General features: G+C 58.3%; 17 non-coding genes across 17 annotated transcripts; all 17 read left to right on the top strand.

Moving 5' to 3' along the window:
* Positions 1-842: 842 nt before the first annotated feature.
* Positions 843-1,033, top strand: LOC148630691 (U2 spliceosomal RNA). The gene has a single exon (XR_015935029.1). It is a non-coding gene; the product is annotated as a U2 spliceosomal RNA (small nuclear RNA).
* An 847-nt stretch (positions 1,034-1,880) lies between these two features.
* LOC148630690 (U2 spliceosomal RNA) lies at positions 1,881-2,071 on the top strand. Its single transcript, XR_015935028.1, has one exon. It is a non-coding gene; the product is annotated as a U2 spliceosomal RNA (small nuclear RNA).
* Positions 2,072-8,341: 6,270 nt separating this feature from the next.
* On the top strand, positions 8,342-8,532 carry LOC148630689 (U2 spliceosomal RNA). Its single transcript, XR_015935065.1, has one exon. It is a non-coding gene; the product is annotated as a U2 spliceosomal RNA (small nuclear RNA).
* Positions 8,533-9,379: 847 nt separating this feature from the next.
* On the top strand, positions 9,380-9,570 carry LOC148630688 (U2 spliceosomal RNA). The gene has a single exon (XR_015935027.1). It is a non-coding gene; the product is annotated as a U2 spliceosomal RNA (small nuclear RNA).
* An 847-nt stretch (positions 9,571-10,417) lies between these two features.
* LOC148630687 (U2 spliceosomal RNA) lies at positions 10,418-10,608 on the top strand. Its single transcript, XR_015935026.1, has one exon. It is a non-coding gene; the product is annotated as a U2 spliceosomal RNA (small nuclear RNA).
* An 847-nt stretch (positions 10,609-11,455) lies between these two features.
* On the top strand, positions 11,456-11,646 carry LOC148630686 (U2 spliceosomal RNA). The gene has a single exon (XR_015935024.1). It is a non-coding gene; the product is annotated as a U2 spliceosomal RNA (small nuclear RNA).
* Positions 11,647-12,493: 847 nt separating this feature from the next.
* On the top strand, positions 12,494-12,684 carry LOC148630685 (U2 spliceosomal RNA). Its single transcript, XR_015935023.1, has one exon. It is a non-coding gene; the product is annotated as a U2 spliceosomal RNA (small nuclear RNA).
* An 847-nt stretch (positions 12,685-13,531) lies between these two features.
* Positions 13,532-13,722, top strand: LOC148630684 (U2 spliceosomal RNA). The gene has a single exon (XR_015935022.1). It is a non-coding gene; the product is annotated as a U2 spliceosomal RNA (small nuclear RNA).
* An 847-nt stretch (positions 13,723-14,569) lies between these two features.
* Positions 14,570-14,760, top strand: LOC148630683 (U2 spliceosomal RNA). The gene has a single exon (XR_015935021.1). It is a non-coding gene; the product is annotated as a U2 spliceosomal RNA (small nuclear RNA).
* Positions 14,761-15,607: 847 nt separating this feature from the next.
* On the top strand, positions 15,608-15,798 carry LOC148630682 (U2 spliceosomal RNA). The gene has a single exon (XR_015935020.1). It is a non-coding gene; the product is annotated as a U2 spliceosomal RNA (small nuclear RNA).
* An 847-nt stretch (positions 15,799-16,645) lies between these two features.
* LOC148630681 (U2 spliceosomal RNA) lies at positions 16,646-16,836 on the top strand. Its single transcript, XR_015935131.1, has one exon. It is a non-coding gene; the product is annotated as a U2 spliceosomal RNA (small nuclear RNA).
* Positions 16,837-17,683: 847 nt separating this feature from the next.
* Positions 17,684-17,874, top strand: LOC148630680 (U2 spliceosomal RNA). The gene has a single exon (XR_015935130.1). It is a non-coding gene; the product is annotated as a U2 spliceosomal RNA (small nuclear RNA).
* An 847-nt stretch (positions 17,875-18,721) lies between these two features.
* Positions 18,722-18,912, top strand: LOC148630679 (U2 spliceosomal RNA). The gene has a single exon (XR_015935129.1). It is a non-coding gene; the product is annotated as a U2 spliceosomal RNA (small nuclear RNA).
* Positions 18,913-19,759: 847 nt separating this feature from the next.
* LOC148630678 (U2 spliceosomal RNA) lies at positions 19,760-19,950 on the top strand. Its single transcript, XR_015935127.1, has one exon. It is a non-coding gene; the product is annotated as a U2 spliceosomal RNA (small nuclear RNA).
* An 847-nt stretch (positions 19,951-20,797) lies between these two features.
* Positions 20,798-20,988, top strand: LOC148630677 (U2 spliceosomal RNA). Its single transcript, XR_015935126.1, has one exon. It is a non-coding gene; the product is annotated as a U2 spliceosomal RNA (small nuclear RNA).
* Positions 20,989-21,835: 847 nt separating this feature from the next.
* LOC148630676 (U2 spliceosomal RNA) lies at positions 21,836-22,026 on the top strand. The gene has a single exon (XR_015935124.1). It is a non-coding gene; the product is annotated as a U2 spliceosomal RNA (small nuclear RNA).
* An 847-nt stretch (positions 22,027-22,873) lies between these two features.
* Positions 22,874-23,064, top strand: LOC148630675 (U2 spliceosomal RNA). The gene has a single exon (XR_015935123.1). It is a non-coding gene; the product is annotated as a U2 spliceosomal RNA (small nuclear RNA).
* Positions 23,065-23,603: the final 539 nt, after the last annotated feature.

Genomic DNA, 23,603 nt, shown 5'->3' with positions numbered 1-23,603 from the left:
CAGCGGTGAAAAGACAGACGTAGGTAGCTAGGTAGCTAGCTAGCTAGCGAGCGAGCGAGCAAGCAAGCGAAGTGGACTGGAGCTCCTTCTTCTCGGGTCTCGTCCCTCGTCCCCCATCTGTGTGTCTCTGTGTTCTGTCTCTCTCTCGCCCTCTCGGTTCCCGTGCTCCCTCTGTGCGCTTTCCCGCGTCTCGACTCTCTGGGCAAGCAGGCCGGCCCCCTTTTCGGCTCCCGTGCGTTTTCCCTCCAAAAAACTTAGGTTTTTCAGCCTTTTCCCAGGGAGGCAGGCGTGGCTTGCTTGCTTGCTTGCTTGCTTGCTTGCTTGCTTGCGTGCGTGTCCGTCCCCGTCCCTGCAGGCGGGCCCCTTTCGACAGCTGGGCGTTTTCCCTCCAAAAAACTTAGTATATCCACCTTTTCTTTCTTTTTTTTCGGCAGGCAGGCAGGCAGGCGTGTGTGCGCGCGCGTCCCCGTCCCTCCCTCCCTCCCGAGAGAGAGCTGCCCCTTGCCTCTGCCCGCAGGTGCTGGCGCTCGGCTTTGGCTTGCAGCCGGTTGGGCGCAGCTGCTGCCGGTGGGAGGGGCCTAAGCTAAGGAGGCCGGGCGGCTGGCGCCCCCTGCGGCTGCGGTCGTTGTCGGGCCGTTGACAGAAGATCAAAGAGCAGGGCCCCCGCCCGGGACTGGCAGGAAGGCAGGCGGGCAGGCAAGAGAGAGGGGGAGCAGAGTCCCGCGGCAGGCCTCTGGCTGCAGGGAGGCCGGCAGCTGCGCGGGTCCCGGGCTCCAGAGGAGTCGGCCTGCGCCACTGTGCGCCAGCGGAACGCCCGCGCGTCGGTCCGCGCCTTTGTGGGCATCGCTTCTCGGCCTTTTGGCTAAGATCAAGTGTAGTATCTGTTCTTATCAGTTTAATATCTGATACGTCCCCCATCGGGGGACCACATATTAAACGGATTTTTGGAACAGGGAGCTGGATCAGGAGCTTGCTCCGTCCTCTCCACGCATCGGCCCGGTATTGCAGCGCCTCCGGGAGCGGTGCACCACCTTCTCTCAGCGGTGAAAAGACAGACGTAGGTAGCTAGGTAGCTAGCTAGCTAGCGAGCGAGCGAGCAAGCAAGCGAAGTGGACTGGAGCTCCTTCTTCTCGGGTCTCGTCCCTCGTCCCCCATCTGTGTGTCTCTGTGTTCTGTCTCTCTCTCGCCCTCTCGGTTCCCGTGCTCCCTCTGTGCGCTTTCCCGCGTCTCGACTCTCTGGGCAAGCAGGCCGGCCCCCTTTTCGGCTCCCGTGCGTTTTCCCTCCAAAAAACTTAGGTTTTTCAGCCTTTTCCCAGGGAGGCAGGCGTGGCTTGCTTGCTTGCTTGCTTGCTTGCTTGCTTGCTTGCGTGCGTGTCCGTCCCCGTCCCTGCAGGCGGGCCCCTTTCGACAGCTGGGCGTTTTCCCTCCAAAAAACTTAGTATATCCACCTTTTCTTTCTTTTTTTTCGGCAGGCAGGCAGGCAGGCGTGTGTGCGCGCGCGTCCCCGTCCCTCCCTCCCTCCCGAGAGAGAGCTGCCCCTTGCCTCTGCCCGCAGGTGCTGGCGCTCGGCTTTGGCTTGCAGCCGGTTGGGCGCAGCTGCTGCCGGTGGGAGGGGCCTAAGCTAAGGAGGCCGGGCGGCTGGCGCCCCCTGCGGCTGCGGTCGTTGTCGGGCCGTTGACAGAAGATCAAAGAGCAGGGCCCCCGCCCGGGACTGGCAGGAAGGCAGGCGGGCAGGCAAGAGAGAGGGGGAGCAGAGTCCCGCGGCAGGCCTCTGGCTGCAGGGAGGCCGGCAGCTGCGCGGGTCCCGGGCTCCAGAGGAGTCGGCCTGCGCCACTGTGCGCCAGCGGAACGCCCGCGCGTCGGTCCGCGCCTTTGTGGGCATCGCTTCTCGGCCTTTTGGCTAAGATCAAGTGTAGTATCTGTTCTTATCAGTTTAATATCTGATACGTCCCCCATCGGGGGACCACATATTAAACGGATTTTTGGAACAGGGAGCTGGATCAGGAGCTTGCTCCGTCCTCTCCACGCATCGGCCCGGTATTGCAGCGCCTCCGGGAGCGGTGCACCACCTTCTCTCAGCGGTGAAAAGACAGACGTAGGTAGCTAGGTAGCTAGCTAGCTAGCGAGCGAGCGAGCAAGCAAGCGAAGTGGACTGGAGCTCCTTCTTCTCGGGTCTCGTCCCTCGTCCCCCATCTGTGTGTCTCTGTGTTCTGTCTCTCTCTCGCCCTCTCGGTTCCCGTGCTCCCTCTGTGCGCTTTCCCGCGTCTCGACTCTCTGGGCAAGCAGGCCGGCCCCCTTTTCGGCTCCCGTGCGTTTTCCCTCCAAAAAACTTAGGTTTTTCAGCCTTTTCCCAGGGAGGCAGGCGTGGCTTGCTTGCTTGCTTGCTTGCTTGCTTGCTTGCTTGCGTGCGTGTCCGTCCCCGTCCCTGCAGGCGGGCCCCTTTCGACAGCTGGGCGTTTTCCCTCCAAAAAACTTAGTATATCCACCTTTTCTTTCTTTTTTTTCGGCAGGCAGGCAGGCAGGCGTGTGTGCGCGCGCGTCCCCGTCCCTCCCTCCCTCCCGAGAGAGAGCTGCCCCTTGCCTCTGCCCGCAGGTGCTGGCGCTCGGCTTTGGCTTGCAGCCGGTTGGGCGCAGCTGCTGCCGGTGGGAGGGGCCTAAGCTAAGGAGGCCGGGCGGCTGGCGCCCCCTGCGGCTGCGGTCGTTGTCGGGCCGTTGACAGAAGATCAAAGAGCAGGGCCCCCGCCCGGGACTGGCAGGAAGGCAGGCGGGCAGGCAAGAGAGAGGGGGAGCAGAGTCCCGCGGCAGGCCTCTGGCTGCAGGGAGGCCGGCAGCTGCGCGGGTCCCGGGCTCCAGAGGAGTCGGCCTGCGCCACTGTGCGCCAGCGGAACGCCCGCGCGTCGGTCCGCGCCTTTGTGGGCATCGCTTCTCGGCCTTTTGGCCAAGATCTGAGGATACGTGGCTTGACCGCGGTCTGACGGCTTGCCAGAAGTACGGGAAGGGCGGCGGCGGCGGCGGAGCGGTGGACGGTTGCTGGGGAGAGGACTTGGAGGGAAGGAGACGCTACCGGTGGAGGAGTCCAGTCTTTGGAGGAACATCAGCGGGGAACACCATCGAGCCACCACTGGAATCGCTCTGGGTTGAGCCCAGGGGGTGAAGGTGGGGCTCCCAGATGACATCTACAACCGGTAGGATGGCGTCGGGGATGGCGACCGGACCTTCATTGTCCCGTGAGGGACAAATGAAGGACACGGTGCGCTTTGTCTTGAAAGAGGAAGGAGATAGAGAAGGTTGGATGGTCAGGAGTGTCTTCGAGAAGGCCATTTTGGGCAAGATCTTGGGCGTGAAGAAGGAGAACGTGTTATGCCTGCAGGATTTTTACTGGAAAGGCACATACGATATTACTCTGCATTCTAGTAATCTTTGCGACGAGTTTTGGGCCAAGACTCAAAGTTTAAAAGATCAGGCACCTCTTGATAAGTTTCATATTGAGCCACTATTTGCAAGAGAATTACGCACTCTGACTGTGCATTTGTTCAACCCTCGTGTGCTTGAGGAGGACATTATGACTTTTTTGAGGCGGTTTGTTGACGTACAGGGGGCAGGCAGGAAGATAATCGACGCCGAAGGATACTGGACAGGGAAAAGATCATATGCAGTGCGCCTGAGGTCTAAACCCGGGGCAGAAGGGGGACTGTTACATCCGCCCGCCTTCTTCTCCATTGGGGCAAACCGTGGTTCCATGTATTATCCCGGTCAACCATTAACGTGTCGGAACTGTGGCGGGCACGGACATTTTCAGACTGAATGCAGAGAAGTAGCATGTAGGAGGTGCGGAAAGATGGGCCACCTGGCGAAGGATTGTAATAGCGCCCTAATGTGTAATCTTTGTGGGGCTACAGGGCATGTATTTAAAGACTGTCCAAAAAGAGCCAGAAGTTTTGCTAATATAGTCAAAGAGAAAAACTTACCTGCCAAGGATACAGGTGGTGGTGCGGCGGAGGCCTGGCGACGGTCTGGGGGACCCCAAGAGGGAGAAAGACCTGTGGGAAAGGAGCAGATGATTAGACCAGCCGTAAGAGCAACGAGAGATGATGACCCATCAACATCCCACGGAGCAGGTGAATCACGCATCCCGGAAGAAAACGGCAGAACAGTGGCTGAAGGACAAGCGGAACAGGAGGGCTGGACAATAATGCAGACTCGGAGGAAAAGATTGACTGGGAGGGGTTTGGGGGGAGTACAATTGTGTCAAGAAAATAGGTACAGTGCTCTTGTAGATCTTGATGAGGGGGAGGGGTGTAGTAATGTTACGAGAAGGTTGCCTGGTGGGGGGGCGGACGAAGGTGAGGGTGTGATGAGTGAGGATGGAGATGGTAGTGAGAGTGATTGTGGTGTGTCTGGTGTTGTGGCTGGGAAAGCTAACAAAGACAGGACCAAAAACATACAAGACAAAGGAAAGGGTAGAAAGAAAAAGAAGGTGTCCCAGAGGCCAAAGATTCCTGAGCCCACAGGGGACGCTCAGAAACGTGAAAGACCAGTCTCTAGTGAGGACAGTGATTTTATTGAAGGGAAAAGAAGCAAGGAGGAGGAGATGGCCTGGCTTATTGATTTCGACTCATCCCTTCAAACTGTTAATGTTCAAGGTGAGGCAGTTGGCGGTTTAGCTAAGGAAGGGGACAAGGGGGAGGAGAAGGGTTTAGAAGGGGATAAGGTTAATGAGGGGGAGGGAGATGAGGGAGGAGGGGAGGGGGAGGAGCTATCCAGATCTTTCGTAGAAGAGACAAGTTTAGAGACACATTCCCTGGAAGGATTAAGTATTTCTTCTTTCATTAATATGAGTCCAATTAGTTCTGTAGAAGGTCAAACTCCAGAACCAGTTTTTGAGGCAGAAGGTTTTGGTGAGGTAGATACCTTAAACAGCCCAAATGGATAATTTATCTGTATGCACCATAAATGTAAGAGGTCTGAGAGGGCACAGCAAGAGGATTGCTGTCTTCGATTTCCTCAAGGGTTTAAAGGCAGATTTTTACTTCTTACAGGAAGCCCATGTGAAAAGTGATGAGGATAGTAAGAGATTTACCAAAGAATGGGGGGAAGGTTTCTCAAAATGGAGCATAGGAGGAGTACACTCCGCAGGAGTGGGTATTCTTATTAGTAATAGTTTTTTTAAACTAACGAATCATTTTGTGGTAAGGCCCGGAAGAATACTTGTAGTAGATGGCCAGTTAGGGAAGGAAAAACTAAGACTAATTAATGTATATGCCCCAGCGCAAAAAAGGTTGAGAAGAGATTTCTTTCAGGAGTTAGAGCCCTGGTTTATGACAAACAAAAGAATTATTTTAGGGGGAGATCTTAATGAAGATTTGGATGGGTGTAAGACGAAAGGAGCCAAGCAGCTCCTCTCTCTTTTTGAAAATTACGACTTGAAAGATAGCGCAAAGCAGATCGACGGTGGAAGAGGGCGTCCCACGTGGAGTAATAGCCAAGGTAAGGAAAAAAGGCTAGATTACATCTTGCTATCTCCATATTTTAAAGTGAGTGCTTTGAAGATCATACCAGCATGTTTCTCGGACCATGATGTGGTTAAAGTAGAGCTGGATGGTGGAAAGATTAGTTTTGGGCCGGGGTTTTGGAAATTAAACACAGAAATTCTGGTGGAAGAGGAGTATAAAAACTTAATAGAGACAAATTGGAAAAAATGGGAAGCCAGGAAATGCTTGTTTGAATCAGCAATAAGATGGTGGGAGAATACAAAAAAGAGGATAAAGAGCATATCAATCCGATATTGCAGGAAAAGGAGGAATAAGGAAAAGGAGGAGTTTGTTAAATTACAACAAAGATTGAATGATTTGTATGAAAGGAAGAATGGTGGCGTGCATGTGGAGAGAGTGGAAATTTTAAAAGCTAAAAACGATTTGAAGTGCTTGTATAAGGAAAAAGCGAAAAGGTTTTTGTTTAAATCAAAGTGTGATGTCTTAGAGATGGGGGAGGGTAACTCCTCAGCCTTATTTAGAGCAATAAGGAAAGACCAAAAGAAGATGAACTTTGATGGTGTACGGGGGAATGATGGGAGTGTCACTGAGGACCCACTGGAGATGGTAAGGGAGGCTACCAGTTATTACAAAGATCTCTTCAAGAAAGACTTAATAGTGGGGAACACTGAAGGGTTTTTAAATAAGCTTCAATTAAGAATAGGAGAAGGAAGTAGAGAGGGTTTAGAAAAGGAATTAACTTTAGAAGAGGTAGAGCAGGCTTTATTTAGCTTGAATAAAAAAAAAGTGCCAGGAATTGATGGACTCCCAAAAGAATTTTACGAGACCTTTTGGCCTTTAATTAAGTATGCTCTCTTTGATGTTTATAAGGAAATTCTTGAAGGGGGACAATTGGGTGTAACCATGAGGACCGGGGTATTGTCCTTGTTGTACAAGAAAGGGGATAAAACTTGCCTTGGAAACTGGAGGCCGGTCCAGTTGTTAACAATGGACTATAAGGTTTTAGCGAAGGTCCTTTGTATGAGACTAAGGAATGTATTAGCTGAGGTTATTAGAGATGACCAGACATGTGGAGTTAAGGGACGAACTTTAATTTGGAATTTGTTCTTGATTAGAGACACTATAAGCTGGGTGGAAAAGAGACACCTACCGCTTATTTTACTAAGTCTGGATCAAGAAAAAGCGTTTGATCGGGTAGATCACAACTTTTTGTGGCAGGTTTTAGAACGGTTTGGGTTTGGAGGGAAGTTTATTGGATGGCTAAGACAATTGTACACAAATGTTGGAACCCGAGTCAATATCAATGGATTTATAGGGGAGTTGATTGCTTTAGAGAAAGGAGTCAGGCAGGGGTGTCCGCTGTCACCTCTGTTATATGTACTGTGTTTAGAACCTCTGTTAGAAGCAATCCGGTCAAATATGGAGATAACAGGGATTACAATTCCTGGTAGCAGGGGTCAACAAGCCAAAGTCGCTGCTTACGCAGACGATTTAGTTTTGCTGTTAGATTCAGACAGAGGGGTACTGAGGGCACTGGAGGTCTGTGATCTTTTTGGGCAAGCATCAGGTTCAAAACTCAACATAAAGAAAAGTAAAATAAAATATTTTGGTATTTGGGAACATAGGACAGAAACTCAAGGAGGGCTAACATTAGAGTCGGGACCTATTAAGGTATTAGGGGTAAGTTTTGACACACAGGGATCGGCGCATTTGAATTGGAGTATAAAACTGAAACTCTTAAAAAGGAAATTAGGTCTGTGGAAAAGTATACATTTGTCTCATATGAGTAAGATTGTAGTTGTTAAGACGGACATTCTTTCGAACCTGATTTTTTTAGCATATGTTTTTCCGTTGCCTCCGACATTCAGAAAAGAGCTGGTTAGAATGGTTTTTAACTTTATTTGGAACAATAAATATGAATATATTAAAAGGGTTGACATGTATAGGCCAGTGGAAGAGGGAGGGAGAGATGTACCTAACATCCCCCTTAAATTGGATGTTTTCTTTGTGACGAGTTTATGCAAAGCATTGCATTTTGAGTTTGCACACAAGAGTCAATATTTTGTAATACTTTGGTTTAATTGGGTCATGCCACATTTGAGAGCTGTGTCAAATTTAACCCCAAAAGCAGAAGATTTACCTTGGCATTATGAACATGCCAGAACATGGCTTAAACAACACCCAGAAGGGAAAGAGATGCCGGAGTGTTTACAGCACAAAGCACTGTATAAGAAAATAAATACAAGATCTGACAGTGCAGTAGTGGGGAAAAAAAGGGAGCACTGGGTGAGGGTTCAACCACAAGGTTTGGAGGGACAGTACAAAGACCTTAACTGGTTGGGGGTCTGGAATCGCCTCCCAGTGAGGGAGGTAATGTACAAAAGAAAGTTAACCAGGACAAAGCATTGTCCATATGTAAACTGTGGGAAGCTCGAAACGATAAGACATGTGTTTTGGGAGTGTATGGTGGCTAGACGAGTGTGGGGGGAGTGTAAATGTATGTTATTAAGCATTTTTTCTAATTTTGTGTTGTCTTATGAGAAAATAATGAATGCCTGGAAGGGAACGGAAAAGAAGATGACAACAGATTGGGTTTTGTGGATGGTTATAAGTGTGATAAAGCATTTTATTTGGAATGCAAGATGTGCCCAGGTTAAAGGGGATGTGAAAAGAAGAGATAGAGAAATCATTTGGGGAGTACGTCATGAACTCAAAAGAAGAATGAAAAGAGACATACTGAGATGGAAATTCCATGCGGCGAAAGACAAATGGAAGGGACTATTTCTGTGTTTTCCTGAGTTAAACACGTCTTGATTGTGGATTTGTGAATGGTATGGCCTGAATTATGAGTCAGTTTTGTATTTTCATAATAAAAAACAAAAAAAAATCTGTTCTTATCAGTTTAATATCTGATACGTCCCCCATCGGGGGACCACATATTAAACGGATTTTTGGAACAGGGAGCTGGATCAGGAGCTTGCTCCGTCCTCTCCACGCATCGGCCCGGTATTGCAGCGCCTCCGGGAGCGGTGCACCACCTTCTCTCAGCGGTGAAAAGACAGACGTAGGTAGCTAGGTAGCTAGCTAGCTAGCGAGCGAGCGAGCAAGCAAGCGAAGTGGACTGGAGCTCCTTCTTCTCGGGTCTCGTCCCTCGTCCCCCATCTGTGTGTCTCTGTGTTCTGTCTCTCTCTCGCCCTCTCGGTTCCCGTGCTCCCTCTGTGCGCTTTCCCGCGTCTCGACTCTCTGGGCAAGCAGGCCGGCCCCCTTTTCGGCTCCCGTGCGTTTTCCCTCCAAAAAACTTAGGTTTTTCAGCCTTTTCCCAGGGAGGCAGGCGTGGCTTGCTTGCTTGCTTGCTTGCTTGCTTGCTTGCTTGCGTGCGTGTCCGTCCCCGTCCCTGCAGGCGGGCCCCTTTCGACAGCTGGGCGTTTTCCCTCCAAAAAACTTAGTATATCCACCTTTTCTTTCTTTTTTTTCGGCAGGCAGGCAGGCAGGCGTGTGTGCGCGCGCGTCCCCGTCCCTCCCTCCCTCCCGAGAGAGAGCTGCCCCTTGCCTCTGCCCGCAGGTGCTGGCGCTCGGCTTTGGCTTGCAGCCGGTTGGGCGCAGCTGCTGCCGGTGGGAGGGGCCTAAGCTAAGGAGGCCGGGCGGCTGGCGCCCCCTGCGGCTGCGGTCGTTGTCGGGCCGTTGACAGAAGATCAAAGAGCAGGGCCCCCGCCCGGGACTGGCAGGAAGGCAGGCGGGCAGGCAAGAGAGAGGGGGAGCAGAGTCCCGCGGCAGGCCTCTGGCTGCAGGGAGGCCGGCAGCTGCGCGGGTCCCGGGCTCCAGAGGAGTCGGCCTGCGCCACTGTGCGCCAGCGGAACGCCCGCGCGTCGGTCCGCGCCTTTGTGGGCATCGCTTCTCGGCCTTTTGGCTAAGATCAAGTGTAGTATCTGTTCTTATCAGTTTAATATCTGATACGTCCCCCATCGGGGGACCACATATTAAACGGATTTTTGGAACAGGGAGCTGGATCAGGAGCTTGCTCCGTCCTCTCCACGCATCGGCCCGGTATTGCAGCGCCTCCGGGAGCGGTGCACCACCTTCTCTCAGCGGTGAAAAGACAGACGTAGGTAGCTAGGTAGCTAGCTAGCTAGCGAGCGAGCGAGCAAGCAAGCGAAGTGGACTGGAGCTCCTTCTTCTCGGGTCTCGTCCCTCGTCCCCCATCTGTGTGTCTCTGTGTTCTGTCTCTCTCTCGCCCTCTCGGTTCCCGTGCTCCCTCTGTGCGCTTTCCCGCGTCTCGACTCTCTGGGCAAGCAGGCCGGCCCCCTTTTCGGCTCCCGTGCGTTTTCCCTCCAAAAAACTTAGGTTTTTCAGCCTTTTCCCAGGGAGGCAGGCGTGGCTTGCTTGCTTGCTTGCTTGCTTGCTTGCTTGCTTGCGTGCGTGTCCGTCCCCGTCCCTGCAGGCGGGCCCCTTTCGACAGCTGGGCGTTTTCCCTCCAAAAAACTTAGTATATCCACCTTTTCTTTCTTTTTTTTCGGCAGGCAGGCAGGCAGGCGTGTGTGCGCGCGCGTCCCCGTCCCTCCCTCCCTCCCGAGAGAGAGCTGCCCCTTGCCTCTGCCCGCAGGTGCTGGCGCTCGGCTTTGGCTTGCAGCCGGTTGGGCGCAGCTGCTGCCGGTGGGAGGGGCCTAAGCTAAGGAGGCCGGGCGGCTGGCGCCCCCTGCGGCTGCGGTCGTTGTCGGGCCGTTGACAGAAGATCAAAGAGCAGGGCCCCCGCCCGGGACTGGCAGGAAGGCAGGCGGGCAGGCAAGAGAGAGGGGGAGCAGAGTCCCGCGGCAGGCCTCTGGCTGCAGGGAGGCCGGCAGCTGCGCGGGTCCCGGGCTCCAGAGGAGTCGGCCTGCGCCACTGTGCGCCAGCGGAACGCCCGCGCGTCGGTCCGCGCCTTTGTGGGCATCGCTTCTCGGCCTTTTGGCTAAGATCAAGTGTAGTATCTGTTCTTATCAGTTTAATATCTGATACGTCCCCCATCGGGGGACCACATATTAAACGGATTTTTGGAACAGGGAGCTGGATCAGGAGCTTGCTCCGTCCTCTCCACGCATCGGCCCGGTATTGCAGCGCCTCCGGGAGCGGTGCACCACCTTCTCTCAGCGGTGAAAAGACAGACGTAGGTAGCTAGGTAGCTAGCTAGCTAGCGAGCGAGCGAGCAAGCAAGCGAAGTGGACTGGAGCTCCTTCTTCTCGGGTCTCGTCCCTCGTCCCCCATCTGTGTGTCTCTGTGTTCTGTCTCTCTCTCGCCCTCTCGGTTCCCGTGCTCCCTCTGTGCGCTTTCCCGCGTCTCGACTCTCTGGGCAAGCAGGCCGGCCCCCTTTTCGGCTCCCGTGCGTTTTCCCTCCAAAAAACTTAGGTTTTTCAGCCTTTTCCCAGGGAGGCAGGCGTGGCTTGCTTGCTTGCTTGCTTGCTTGCTTGCTTGCTTGCGTGCGTGTCCGTCCCCGTCCCTGCAGGCGGGCCCCTTTCGACAGCTGGGCGTTTTCCCTCCAAAAAACTTAGTATATCCACCTTTTCTTTCTTTTTTTTCGGCAGGCAGGCAGGCAGGCGTGTGTGCGCGCGCGTCCCCGTCCCTCCCTCCCTCCCGAGAGAGAGCTGCCCCTTGCCTCTGCCCGCAGGTGCTGGCGCTCGGCTTTGGCTTGCAGCCGGTTGGGCGCAGCTGCTGCCGGTGGGAGGGGCCTAAGCTAAGGAGGCCGGGCGGCTGGCGCCCCCTGCGGCTGCGGTCGTTGTCGGGCCGTTGACAGAAGATCAAAGAGCAGGGCCCCCGCCCGGGACTGGCAGGAAGGCAGGCGGGCAGGCAAGAGAGAGGGGGAGCAGAGTCCCGCGGCAGGCCTCTGGCTGCAGGGAGGCCGGCAGCTGCGCGGGTCCCGGGCTCCAGAGGAGTCGGCCTGCGCCACTGTGCGCCAGCGGAACGCCCGCGCGTCGGTCCGCGCCTTTGTGGGCATCGCTTCTCGGCCTTTTGGCTAAGATCAAGTGTAGTATCTGTTCTTATCAGTTTAATATCTGATACGTCCCCCATCGGGGGACCACATATTAAACGGATTTTTGGAACAGGGAGCTGGATCAGGAGCTTGCTCCGTCCTCTCCACGCATCGGCCCGGTATTGCAGCGCCTCCGGGAGCGGTGCACCACCTTCTCTCAGCGGTGAAAAGACAGACGTAGGTAGCTAGGTAGCTAGCTAGCTAGCGAGCGAGCGAGCAAGCAAGCGAAGTGGACTGGAGCTCCTTCTTCTCGGGTCTCGTCCCTCGTCCCCCATCTGTGTGTCTCTGTGTTCTGTCTCTCTCTCGCCCTCTCGGTTCCCGTGCTCCCTCTGTGCGCTTTCCCGCGTCTCGACTCTCTGGGCAAGCAGGCCGGCCCCCTTTTCGGCTCCCGTGCGTTTTCCCTCCAAAAAACTTAGGTTTTTCAGCCTTTTCCCAGGGAGGCAGGCGTGGCTTGCTTGCTTGCTTGCTTGCTTGCTTGCTTGCTTGCGTGCGTGTCCGTCCCCGTCCCTGCAGGCGGGCCCCTTTCGACAGCTGGGCGTTTTCCCTCCAAAAAACTTAGTATATCCACCTTTTCTTTCTTTTTTTTCGGCAGGCAGGCAGGCAGGCGTGTGTGCGCGCGCGTCCCCGTCCCTCCCTCCCTCCCGAGAGAGAGCTGCCCCTTGCCTCTGCCCGCAGGTGCTGGCGCTCGGCTTTGGCTTGCAGCCGGTTGGGCGCAGCTGCTGCCGGTGGGAGGGGCCTAAGCTAAGGAGGCCGGGCGGCTGGCGCCCCCTGCGGCTGCGGTCGTTGTCGGGCCGTTGACAGAAGATCAAAGAGCAGGGCCCCCGCCCGGGACTGGCAGGAAGGCAGGCGGGCAGGCAAGAGAGAGGGGGAGCAGAGTCCCGCGGCAGGCCTCTGGCTGCAGGGAGGCCGGCAGCTGCGCGGGTCCCGGGCTCCAGAGGAGTCGGCCTGCGCCACTGTGCGCCAGCGGAACGCCCGCGCGTCGGTCCGCGCCTTTGTGGGCATCGCTTCTCGGCCTTTTGGCTAAGATCAAGTGTAGTATCTGTTCTTATCAGTTTAATATCTGATACGTCCCCCATCGGGGGACCACATATTAAACGGATTTTTGGAACAGGGAGCTGGATCAGGAGCTTGCTCCGTCCTCTCCACGCATCGGCCCGGTATTGCAGCGCCTCCGGGAGCGGTGCACCACCTTCTCTCAGCGGTGAAAAGACAGACGTAGGTAGCTAGGTAGCTAGCTAGCTAGCGAGCGAGCGAGCAAGCAAGCGAAGTGGACTGGAGCTCCTTCTTCTCGGGTCTCGTCCCTCGTCCCCCATCTGTGTGTCTCTGTGTTCTGTCTCTCTCTCGCCCTCTCGGTTCCCGTGCTCCCTCTGTGCGCTTTCCCGCGTCTCGACTCTCTGGGCAAGCAGGCCGGCCCCCTTTTCGGCTCCCGTGCGTTTTCCCTCCAAAAAACTTAGGTTTTTCAGCCTTTTCCCAGGGAGGCAGGCGTGGCTTGCTTGCTTGCTTGCTTGCTTGCTTGCTTGCTTGCGTGCGTGTCCGTCCCCGTCCCTGCAGGCGGGCCCCTTTCGACAGCTGGGCGTTTTCCCTCCAAAAAACTTAGTATATCCACCTTTTCTTTCTTTTTTTTCGGCAGGCAGGCAGGCAGGCGTGTGTGCGCGCGCGTCCCCGTCCCTCCCTCCCTCCCGAGAGAGAGCTGCCCCTTGCCTCTGCCCGCAGGTGCTGGCGCTCGGCTTTGGCTTGCAGCCGGTTGGGCGCAGCTGCTGCCGGTGGGAGGGGCCTAAGCTAAGGAGGCCGGGCGGCTGGCGCCCCCTGCGGCTGCGGTCGTTGTCGGGCCGTTGACAGAAGATCAAAGAGCAGGGCCCCCGCCCGGGACTGGCAGGAAGGCAGGCGGGCAGGCAAGAGAGAGGGGGAGCAGAGTCCCGCGGCAGGCCTCTGGCTGCAGGGAGGCCGGCAGCTGCGCGGGTCCCGGGCTCCAGAGGAGTCGGCCTGCGCCACTGTGCGCCAGCGGAACGCCCGCGCGTCGGTCCGCGCCTTTGTGGGCATCGCTTCTCGGCCTTTTGGCTAAGATCAAGTGTAGTATCTGTTCTTATCAGTTTAATATCTGATACGTCCCCCATCGGGGGACCACATATTAAACGGATTTTTGGAACAGGGAGCTGGATCAGGAGCTTGCTCCGTCCTCTCCACGCATCGGCCCGGTATTGCAGCGCCTCCGGGAGCGGTGCACCACCTTCTCTCAGCGGTGAAAAGACAGACGTAGGTAGCTAGGTAGCTAGCTAGCTAGCGAGCGAGCGAGCAAGCAAGCGAAGTGGACTGGAGCTCCTTCTTCTCGGGTCTCGTCCCTCGTCCCCCATCTGTGTGTCTCTGTGTTCTGTCTCTCTCTCGCCCTCTCGGTTCCCGTGCTCCCTCTGTGCGCTTTCCCGCGTCTCGACTCTCTGGGCAAGCAGGCCGGCCCCCTTTTCGGCTCCCGTGCGTTTTCCCTCCAAAAAACTTAGGTTTTTCAGCCTTTTCCCAGGGAGGCAGGCGTGGCTTGCTTGCTTGCTTGCTTGCTTGCTTGCTTGCTTGCGTGCGTGTCCGTCCCCGTCCCTGCAGGCGGGCCCCTTTCGACAGCTGGGCGTTTTCCCTCCAAAAAACTTAGTATATCCACCTTTTCTTTCTTTTTTTTCGGCAGGCAGGCAGGCAGGCGTGTGTGCGCGCGCGTCCCCGTCCCTCCCTCCCTCCCGAGAGAGAGCTGCCCCTTGCCTCTGCCCGCAGGTGCTGGCGCTCGGCTTTGGCTTGCAGCCGGTTGGGCGCAGCTGCTGCCGGTGGGAGGGGCCTAAGCTAAGGAGGCCGGGCGGCTGGCGCCCCCTGCGGCTGCGGTCGTTGTCGGGCCGTTGACAGAAGATCAAAGAGCAGGGCCCCCGCCCGGGACTGGCAGGAAGGCAGGCGGGCAGGCAAGAGAGAGGGGGAGCAGAGTCCCGCGGCAGGCCTCTGGCTGCAGGGAGGCCGGCAGCTGCGCGGGTCCCGGGCTCCAGAGGAGTCGGCCTGCGCCACTGTGCGCCAGCGGAACGCCCGCGCGTCGGTCCGCGCCTTTGTGGGCATCGCTTCTCGGCCTTTTGGCTAAGATCAAGTGTAGTATCTGTTCTTATCAGTTTAATATCTGATACGTCCCCCATCGGGGGACCACATATTAAACGGATTTTTGGAACAGGGAGCTGGATCAGGAGCTTGCTCCGTCCTCTCCACGCATCGGCCCGGTATTGCAGCGCCTCCGGGAGCGGTGCACCACCTTCTCTCAGCGGTGAAAAGACAGACGTAGGTAGCTAGGTAGCTAGCTAGCTAGCGAGCGAGCGAGCAAGCAAGCGAAGTGGACTGGAGCTCCTTCTTCTCGGGTCTCGTCCCTCGTCCCCCATCTGTGTGTCTCTGTGTTCTGTCTCTCTCTCGCCCTCTCGGTTCCCGTGCTCCCTCTGTGCGCTTTCCCGCGTCTCGACTCTCTGGGCAAGCAGGCCGGCCCCCTTTTCGGCTCCCGTGCGTTTTCCCTCCAAAAAACTTAGGTTTTTCAGCCTTTTCCCAGGGAGGCAGGCGTGGCTTGCTTGCTTGCTTGCTTGCTTGCTTGCTTGCTTGCGTGCGTGTCCGTCCCCGTCCCTGCAGGCGGGCCCCTTTCGACAGCTGGGCGTTTTCCCTCCAAAAAACTTAGTATATCCACCTTTTCTTTCTTTTTTTTCGGCAGGCAGGCAGGCAGGCGTGTGTGCGCGCGCGTCCCCGTCCCTCCCTCCCTCCCGAGAGAGAGCTGCCCCTTGCCTCTGCCCGCAGGTGCTGGCGCTCGGCTTTGGCTTGCAGCCGGTTGGGCGCAGCTGCTGCCGGTGGGAGGGGCCTAAGCTAAGGAGGCCGGGCGGCTGGCGCCCCCTGCGGCTGCGGTCGTTGTCGGGCCGTTGACAGAAGATCAAAGAGCAGGGCCCCCGCCCGGGACTGGCAGGAAGGCAGGCGGGCAGGCAAGAGAGAGGGGGAGCAGAGTCCCGCGGCAGGCCTCTGGCTGCAGGGAGGCCGGCAGCTGCGCGGGTCCCGGGCTCCAGAGGAGTCGGCCTGCGCCACTGTGCGCCAGCGGAACGCCCGCGCGTCGGTCCGCGCCTTTGTGGGCATCGCTTCTCGGCCTTTTGGCTAAGATCAAGTGTAGTATCTGTTCTTATCAGTTTAATATCTGATACGTCCCCCATCGGGGGACCACATATTAAACGGATTTTTGGAACAGGGAGCTGGATCAGGAGCTTGCTCCGTCCTCTCCACGCATCGGCCCGGTATTGCAGCGCCTCCGGGAGCGGTGCACCACCTTCTCTCAGCGGTGAAAAGACAGACGTAGGTAGCTAGGTAGCTAGCTAGCTAGCGAGCGAGCGAGCAAGCAAGCGAAGTGGACTGGAGCTCCTTCTTCTCGGGTCTCGTCCCTCGTCCCCCATCTGTGTGTCTCTGTGTTCTGTCTCTCTCTCGCCCTCTCGGTTCCCGTGCTCCCTCTGTGCGCTTTCCCGCGTCTCGACTCTCTGGGCAAGCAGGCCGGCCCCCTTTTCGGCTCCCGTGCGTTTTCCCTCCAAAAAACTTAGGTTTTTCAGCCTTTTCCCAGGGAGGCAGGCGTGGCTTGCTTGCTTGCTTGCTTGCTTGCTTGCTTGCTTGCGTGCGTGTCCGTCCCCGTCCCTGCAGGCGGGCCCCTTTCGACAGCTGGGCGTTTTCCCTCCAAAAAACTTAGTATATCCACCTTTTCTTTCTTTTTTTTCGGCAGGCAGGCAGGCAGGCGTGTGTGCGCGCGCGTCCCCGTCCCTCCCTCCCTCCCGAGAGAGAGCTGCCCCTTGCCTCTGCCCGCAGGTGCTGGCGCTCGGCTTTGGCTTGCAGCCGGTTGGGCGCAGCTGCTGCCGGTGGGAGGGGCCTAAGCTAAGGAGGCCGGGCGGCTGGCGCCCCCTGCGGCTGCGGTCGTTGTCGGGCCGTTGACAGAAGATCAAAGAGCAGGGCCCCCGCCCGGGACTGGCAGGAAGGCAGGCGGGCAGGCAAGAGAGAGGGGGAGCAGAGTCCCGCGGCAGGCCTCTGGCTGCAGGGAGGCCGGCAGCTGCGCGGGTCCCGGGCTCCAGAGGAGTCGGCCTGCGCCACTGTGCGCCAGCGGAACGCCCGCGCGTCGGTCCGCGCCTTTGTGGGCATCGCTTCTCGGCCTTTTGGCTAAGATCAAGTGTAGTATCTGTTCTTATCAGTTTAATATCTGATACGTCCCCCATCGGGGGACCACATATTAAACGGATTTTTGGAACAGGGAGCTGGATCAGGAGCTTGCTCCGTCCTCTCCACGCATCGGCCCGGTATTGCAGCGCCTCCGGGAGCGGTGCACCACCTTCTCTCAGCGGTGAAAAGACAGACGTAGGTAGCTAGGTAGCTAGCTAGCTAGCGAGCGAGCGAGCAAGCAAGCGAAGTGGACTGGAGCTCCTTCTTCTCGGGTCTCGTCCCTCGTCCCCCATCTGTGTGTCTCTGTGTTCTGTCTCTCTCTCGCCCTCTCGGTTCCCGTGCTCCCTCTGTGCGCTTTCCCGCGTCTCGACTCTCTGGGCAAGCAGGCCGGCCCCCTTTTCGGCTCCCGTGCGTTTTCCCTCCAAAAAACTTAGGTTTTTCAGCCTTTTCCCAGGGAGGCAGGCGTGGCTTGCTTGCTTGCTTGCTTGCTTGCTTGCTTGCTTGCGTGCGTGTCCGTCCCCGTCCCTGCAGGCGGGCCCCTTTCGACAGCTGGGCGTTTTCCCTCCAAAAAACTTAGTATATCCACCTTTTCTTTCTTTTTTTTCGGCAGGCAGGCAGGCAGGCGTGTGTGCGCGCGCGTCCCCGTCCCTCCCTCCCTCCCGAGAGAGAGCTGCCCCTTGCCTCTGCCCGCAGGTGCTGGCGCTCGGCTTTGGCTTGCAGCCGGTTGGGCGCAGCTGCTGCCGGTGGGAGGGGCCTAAGCTAAGGAGGCCGGGCGGCTGGCGCCCCCTGCGGCTGCGGTCGTTGTCGGGCCGTTGACAGAAGATCAAAGAGCAGGGCCCCCGCCCGGGACTGGCAGGAAGGCAGGCGGGCAGGCAAGAGAGAGGGGGAGCAGAGTCCCGCGGCAGGCCTCTGGCTGCAGGGAGGCCGGCAGCTGCGCGGGTCCCGGGCTCCAGAGGAGTCGGCCTGCGCCACTGTGCGCCAGCGGAACGCCCGCGCGTCGGTCCGCGCCTTTGTGGGCATCGCTTCTCGGCCTTTTGGCTAAGATCAAGTGTAGTATCTGTTCTTATCAGTTTAATATCTGATACGTCCCCCATCGGGGGACCACATATTAAACGGATTTTTGGAACAGGGAGCTGGATCAGGAGCTTGCTCCGTCCTCTCCACGCATCGGCCCGGTATTGCAGCGCCTCCGGGAGCGGTGCACCACCTTCTCTCAGCGGTGAAAAGACAGACGTAGGTAGCTAGGTAGCTAGCTAGCTAGCGAGCGAGCGAGCAAGCAAGCGAAGTGGACTGGAGCTCCTTCTTCTCGGGTCTCGTCCCTCGTCCCCCATCTGTGTGTCTCTGTGTTCTGTCTCTCTCTCGCCCTCTCGGTTCCCGTGCTCCCTCTGTGCGCTTTCCCGCGTCTCGACTCTCTGGGCAAGCAGGCCGGCCCCCTTTTCGGCTCCCGTGCGTTTTCCCTCCAAAAAACTTAGGTTTTTCAGCCTTTTCCCAGGGAGGCAGGCGTGGCTTGCTTGCTTGCTTGCTTGCTTGCTTGCTTGCTTGCGTGCGTGTCCGTCCCCGTCCCTGCAGGCGGGCCCCTTTCGACAGCTGGGCGTTTTCCCTCCAAAAAACTTAGTATATCCACCTTTTCTTTCTTTTTTTTCGGCAGGCAGGCAGGCAGGCGTGTGTGCGCGCGCGTCCCCGTCCCTCCCTCCCTCCCGAGAGAGAGCTGCCCCTTGCCTCTGCCCGCAGGTGCTGGCGCTCGGCTTTGGCTTGCAGCCGGTTGGGCGCAGCTGCTGCCGGTGGGAGGGGCCTAAGCTAAGGAGGCCGGGCGGCTGGCGCCCCCTGCGGCTGCGGTCGTTGTCGGGCCGTTGACAGAAGATCAAAGAGCAGGGCCCCCGCCCGGGACTGGCAGGAAGGCAGGCGGGCAGGCAAGAGAGAGGGGGAGCAGAGTCCCGCGGCAGGCCTCTGGCTGCAGGGAGGCCGGCAGCTGCGCGGGTCCCGGGCTCCAGAGGAGTCGGCCTGCGCCACTGTGCGCCAGCGGAACGCCCGCGCGTCGGTCCGCGCCTTTGTGGGCATCGCTTCTCGGCCTTTTGGCTAAGATCAAGTGTAGTATCTGTTCTTATCAGTTTAATATCTGATACGTCCCCCATCGGGGGACCACATATTAAACGGATTTTTGGAACAGGGAGCTGGATCAGGAGCTTGCTCCGTCCTCTCCACGCATCGGCCCGGTATTGCAGCGCCTCCGGGAGCGGTGCACCACCTTCTCTCAGCGGTGAAAAGACAGACGTAGGTAGCTAGGTAGCTAGCTAGCTAGCGAGCGAGCGAGCAAGCAAGCGAAGTGGACTGGAGCTCCTTCTTCTCGGGTCTCGTCCCTCGTCCCCCATCTGTGTGTCTCTGTGTTCTGTCTCTCTCTCGCCCTCTCGGTTCCCGTGCTCCCTCTGTGCGCTTTCCCGCGTCTCGACTCTCTGGGCAAGCAGGCCGGCCCCCTTTTCGGCTCCCGTGCGTTTTCCCTCCAAAAAACTTAGGTTTTTCAGCCTTTTCCCAGGGAGGCAGGCGTGGCTTGCTTGCTTGCTTGCTTGCTTGCTTGCTTGCTTGCGTGCGTGTCCGTCCCCGTCCCTGCAGGCGGGCCCCTTTCGACAGCTGGGCGTTTTCCCTCCAAAAAACTTAGTATATCCACCTTTTCTTTCTTTTTTTTCGGCAGGCAGGCAGGCAGGCGTGTGTGCGCGCGCGTCCCCGTCCCTCCCTCCCTCCCGAGAGAGAGCTGCCCCTTGCCTCTGCCCGCAGGTGCTGGCGCTCGGCTTTGGCTTGCAGCCGGTTGGGCGCAGCTGCTGCCGGTGGGAGGGGCCTAAGCTAAGGAGGCCGGGCGGCTGGCGCCCCCTGCGGCTGCGGTCGTTGTCGGGCCGTTGACAGAAGATCAAAGAGCAGGGCCCCCGCCCGGGACTGGCAGGAAGGCAGGCGGGCAGGCAAGAGAGAGGGGGAGCAGAGTCCCGCGGCAGGCCTCTGGCTGCAGGGAGGCCGGCAGCTGCGCGGGTCCCGGGCTCCAGAGGAGTCGGCCTGCGCCACTGTGCGCCAGCGGAACGCCCGCGCGTCGGTCCGCGCCTTTGTGGGCATCGCTTCTCGGCCTTTTGGCTAAGATCAAGTGTAGTATCTGTTCTTATCAGTTTAATATCTGATACGTCCCCCATCGGGGGACCACATATTAAACGGATTTTTGGAACAGGGAGCTGGATCAGGAGCTTGCTCCGTCCTCTCCACGCATCGGCCCGGTATTGCAGCGCCTCCGGGAGCGGTGCACCACCTTCTCTCAGCGGTGAAAAGACAGACGTAGGTAGCTAGGTAGCTAGCTAGCTAGCGAGCGAGCGAGCAAGCAAGCGAAGTGGACTGGAGCTCCTTCTTCTCGGGTCTCGTCCCTCGTCCCCCATCTGTGTGTCTCTGTGTTCTGTCTCTCTCTCGCCCTCTCGGTTCCCGTGCTCCCTCTGTGCGCTTTCCCGCGTCTCGACTCTCTGGGCAAGCAGGCCGGCCCCCTTTTCGGCTCCCGTGCGTTTTCCCTCCAAAAAACTTAGGTTTTTCAGCCTTTTCCCAGGGAGGCAGGCGTGGCTTGCTTGCTTGCTTGCTTGCTTGCTTGCTTGCTTGCGTGCGTGTCCGTCCCCGTCCCTGCAGGCGGGCCCCTTTCGACAGCTGGGCGTTTTCCCTCCAAAAAACTTAGTATATCCACCTTTTCTTTCTTTTTTTTCGGCAGGCAGGCAGGCAGGCGTGTGTGCGCGCGCGTCCCCGTCCCTCCCTCCCTCCCGAGAGAGAGCTGCCCCTTGCCTCTGCCCGCAGGTGCTGGCGCTCGGCTTTGGCTTGCAGCCGGTTGGGCGCAGCTGCTGCCGGTGGGAGGGGCCTAAGCTAAGGAGGCCGGGCGGCTGGCGCCCCCTGCGGCTGCGGTCGTTGTCGGGCCGTTGACAGAAGATCAAAGAGCAGGGCCCCCGCCCGGGACTGGCAGGAAGGCAGGCGGGCAGGCAAGAGAGAGGGGGAGCAGAGTCCCGCGGCAGGCCTCTGGCTGCAGGGAGGCCGGCAGCTGCGCGGGTCCCGGGCTCCAGAGGAGTCGGCCTGCGCCACTGTGCGCCAGCGGAACGCCCGCGCGTCGGTCCGCGCCTTTGTGGGCATCGCTTCTCGGCCTTTTGGCTAAGATCAAGTGTAGTATCTGTTCTTATCAGTTTAATATCTGATACGTCCCCCATCGGGGGACCACATATTAAACGGATTTTTGGAACAGGGAGCTGGATCAGGAGCTTGCTCCGTCCTCTCCACGCATCGGCCCGGTATTGCAGCGCCTCCGGGAGCGGTGCACCACCTTCTCTCAGCGGTGAAAAGACAGACGTAGGTAGCTAGGTAGCTAGCTAGCTAGCGAGCGAGCGAGCAAGCAAGCGAAGTGGACTGGAGCTCCTTCTTCTCGGGTCTCGTCCCTCGTCCCCCATCTGTGTGTCTCTGTGTTCTGTCTCTCTCTCGCCCTCTCGGTTCCCGTGCTCCCTCTGTGCGCTTTCCCGCGTCTCGACTCTCTGGGCAAGCAGGCCGGCCCCCTTTTCGGCTCCCGTGCGTTTTCCCTCCAAAAAACTTAGGTTTTTCAGCCTTTTCCCAGGGAGGCAGGCGTGGCTTGCTTGCTTGCTTGCTTGCTTGCTTGCTTGCTTGCGTGCGTGTCCGTCCCCGTCCCTGCAGGCGGGCCCCTTTCGACAGCTGGGCGTTTTCCCTCCAAAAAACTTAGTATATCCACCTTTTCTTTCTTTTTTTTCGGCAGGCAGGCAGGCAGGCGTGTGTGCGCGCGCGTCCCCGTCCCTCCCTCCCTCCCGAGAGAGAGCTGCCCCTTGCCTCTGCCCGCAGGTGCTGGCGCTCGGCTTTGGCTTGCAGCCGGTTGGGCGCAGCTGCTGCCGGTGGGAGGGGCCTAAGCTAAGGAGGCCGGGCGGCTGGCGCCCCCTGCGGCTGCGGTCGTTGTCGGGCCGTTGACAGAAGATCAAAGAGCAGGGCCCCCGCCCGGGACTGGCAGGAAGGCAGGCGGGCAGGCAAGAGAGAGGGGGAGCAGAGTCCCGCGGCAGGCCTCTGGCTGCAGGGAGGCCGGCAGCTGCGCGGGTCCCGGGCTCCAGAGGAGTCGGCCTGCGCCACTGTGCGCCAGCGGAACGCCCGCGCGTCGGTCCGCGCCTTTGTGGGCATCGCTTCTCGGCCTTTTGGCTAAGATCAAGTGTAGTATCTGTTCTTATCAGTTTAATATCTGATACGTCCCCCATCGGGGGACCACATATTAAACGGATTTTTGGAACAGGGAGCTGGATCAGGAGCTTGCTCCGTCCTCTCCACGCATCGGCCCGGTATTGCAGCGCCTCCGGGAGCGGTGCACCACCTTCTCTCAGCGGTGAAAAGACAGACGTAGGTAGCTAGGTAGCTAGCTAGCTAGCGAGCGAGCGAGCAAGCAAGCGAAGTGGACTGGAGCTCCTTCTTCTCGGGTCTCGTCCCTCGTCCCCCATCTGTGTGTCTCTGTGTTCTGTCTCTCTCTCGCCCTCTCGGTTCCCGTGCTCCCTCTGTGCGCTTTCCCGCGTCTCGACTCTCTGGGCAAGCAGGCCGGCCCCCTTTTCGGCTCCCGTGCGTTTTCCCTCCAAAAAACTTAGGTTTTTCAGCCTTTTCCCAGGGAGGCAGGCGTGGCTTGCTTGCTTGCTTGCTTGCTTGCTTGCTTGCTTGCGTGCGTGTCCGTCCCCGTCCCTGCAGGCGGGCCCCTTTCGACAGCTGGGCGTTTTCCCTCCAAAAAACTTAGTATATCCACCTTTTCTTTCTTTTTTTTCGGCAGGCAGGCAGGCAGGCGTGTGTGCGCGCGCGTCCCCGTCCCTCCCTCCCTCCCGAGAGAGAGCTGCCCCTTGCCTCTGCCCGCAGGTGCTGGCGCTCGGCTTTGGCTTGCAGCCGGTTGGGCGCAGCTGCTGCCGGTGGGAGGGGCCTAAGCTAAGGAGGCCGGGCGGCTGGCGCCCCCTGCGGCTGCGGTCGTTGTCGGGCCGTTGACAGAAGATCAAAGAGCAGGGCCCCCGCCCGGGACTGGCAGGAAGGCAGGCGGGCAGGCAAGAGAGAGGGGGAGCAGAGTCCCGCGGCAGGCCTCTGGCTGCAGGGAGGCCGGCAGCTGCGCGGGTCCCGGGCTCCAGAGGAGTCGGCCTGCGCCACTGTGCGCCAGCGGAACGCCCGCGCGTCGGTCCGCGCCTTTGTGGGCATCGCTTCTCGGCCTTTTGGCTAAGATCAAGTGTAGTATCTGTTCTTATCAGTTTAATATCTGATACGTCCCCCATCGGGGGACCACATATTAAACGGATTTTTGGAACAGGGAGCTGGATCAGGAGCTTGCTCCGTCCTCTCCACGCATCGGCCCGGTATTGCAGCGCCTCCGGGAGCGGTGCACCACCTTCTCTCAGCGGTGAAAAGACAGACGTAGGTAGCTAGGTAGCTAGCTAGCTAGCGAGCGAGCGAGCAAGCAAGCGAAGTGGACTGGAGCTCCTTCTTCTCGGGTCTCGTCCCTCGTCCCCCATCTGTGTGTCTCTGTGTTCTGTCTCTCTCTCGCCCTCTCGGTTCCCGTGCTCCCTCTGTGCGCTTTCCCGCGTCTCGACTCTCTGGGCAAGCAGGCCGGCCCCCTTTTCGGCTCCCGTGCGTTTTCCCTCCAAAAAACTTAGGTTTTTCAGCCTTTTCCCAGGGAGGCAGGCGTGGCTTGCTTGCTTGCTTGCTTGCTTGCTTGCTTGCTTGCGTGCGTGTCCGTCCCCGTCCCTGCAGGCGGGCCCCTTTCGACAGCTGGGCGTTTTCCCTCCAAAAAACTTAGTATATCCACCTTTTCTTTCTTTTTTTTCGGCAGGCAGGCAGGCAGGCGTGTGTGCGCGCGCGTCCCCGTCCCTCCCTCCCTCCCGAGAGAGAGCTGCCCCTTGCCTCTGCCCGCAGGTGCTGGCGCTCGGCTT

This window comes from Lepisosteus platostomus, unplaced genomic scaffold (genome assembly GCF_059453375.1).
Source record: "Lepisosteus platostomus isolate fLepPlt1 unplaced genomic scaffold, fLepPlt1.hap1 Scaffold_93_H1, whole genome shotgun sequence".
Lineage (NCBI taxonomy): Eukaryota > Metazoa > Chordata > Actinopteri > Semionotiformes > Lepisosteidae > Lepisosteus > Lepisosteus platostomus.
This window is presented reverse-complemented; position numbering and strand designations above follow the sequence as displayed.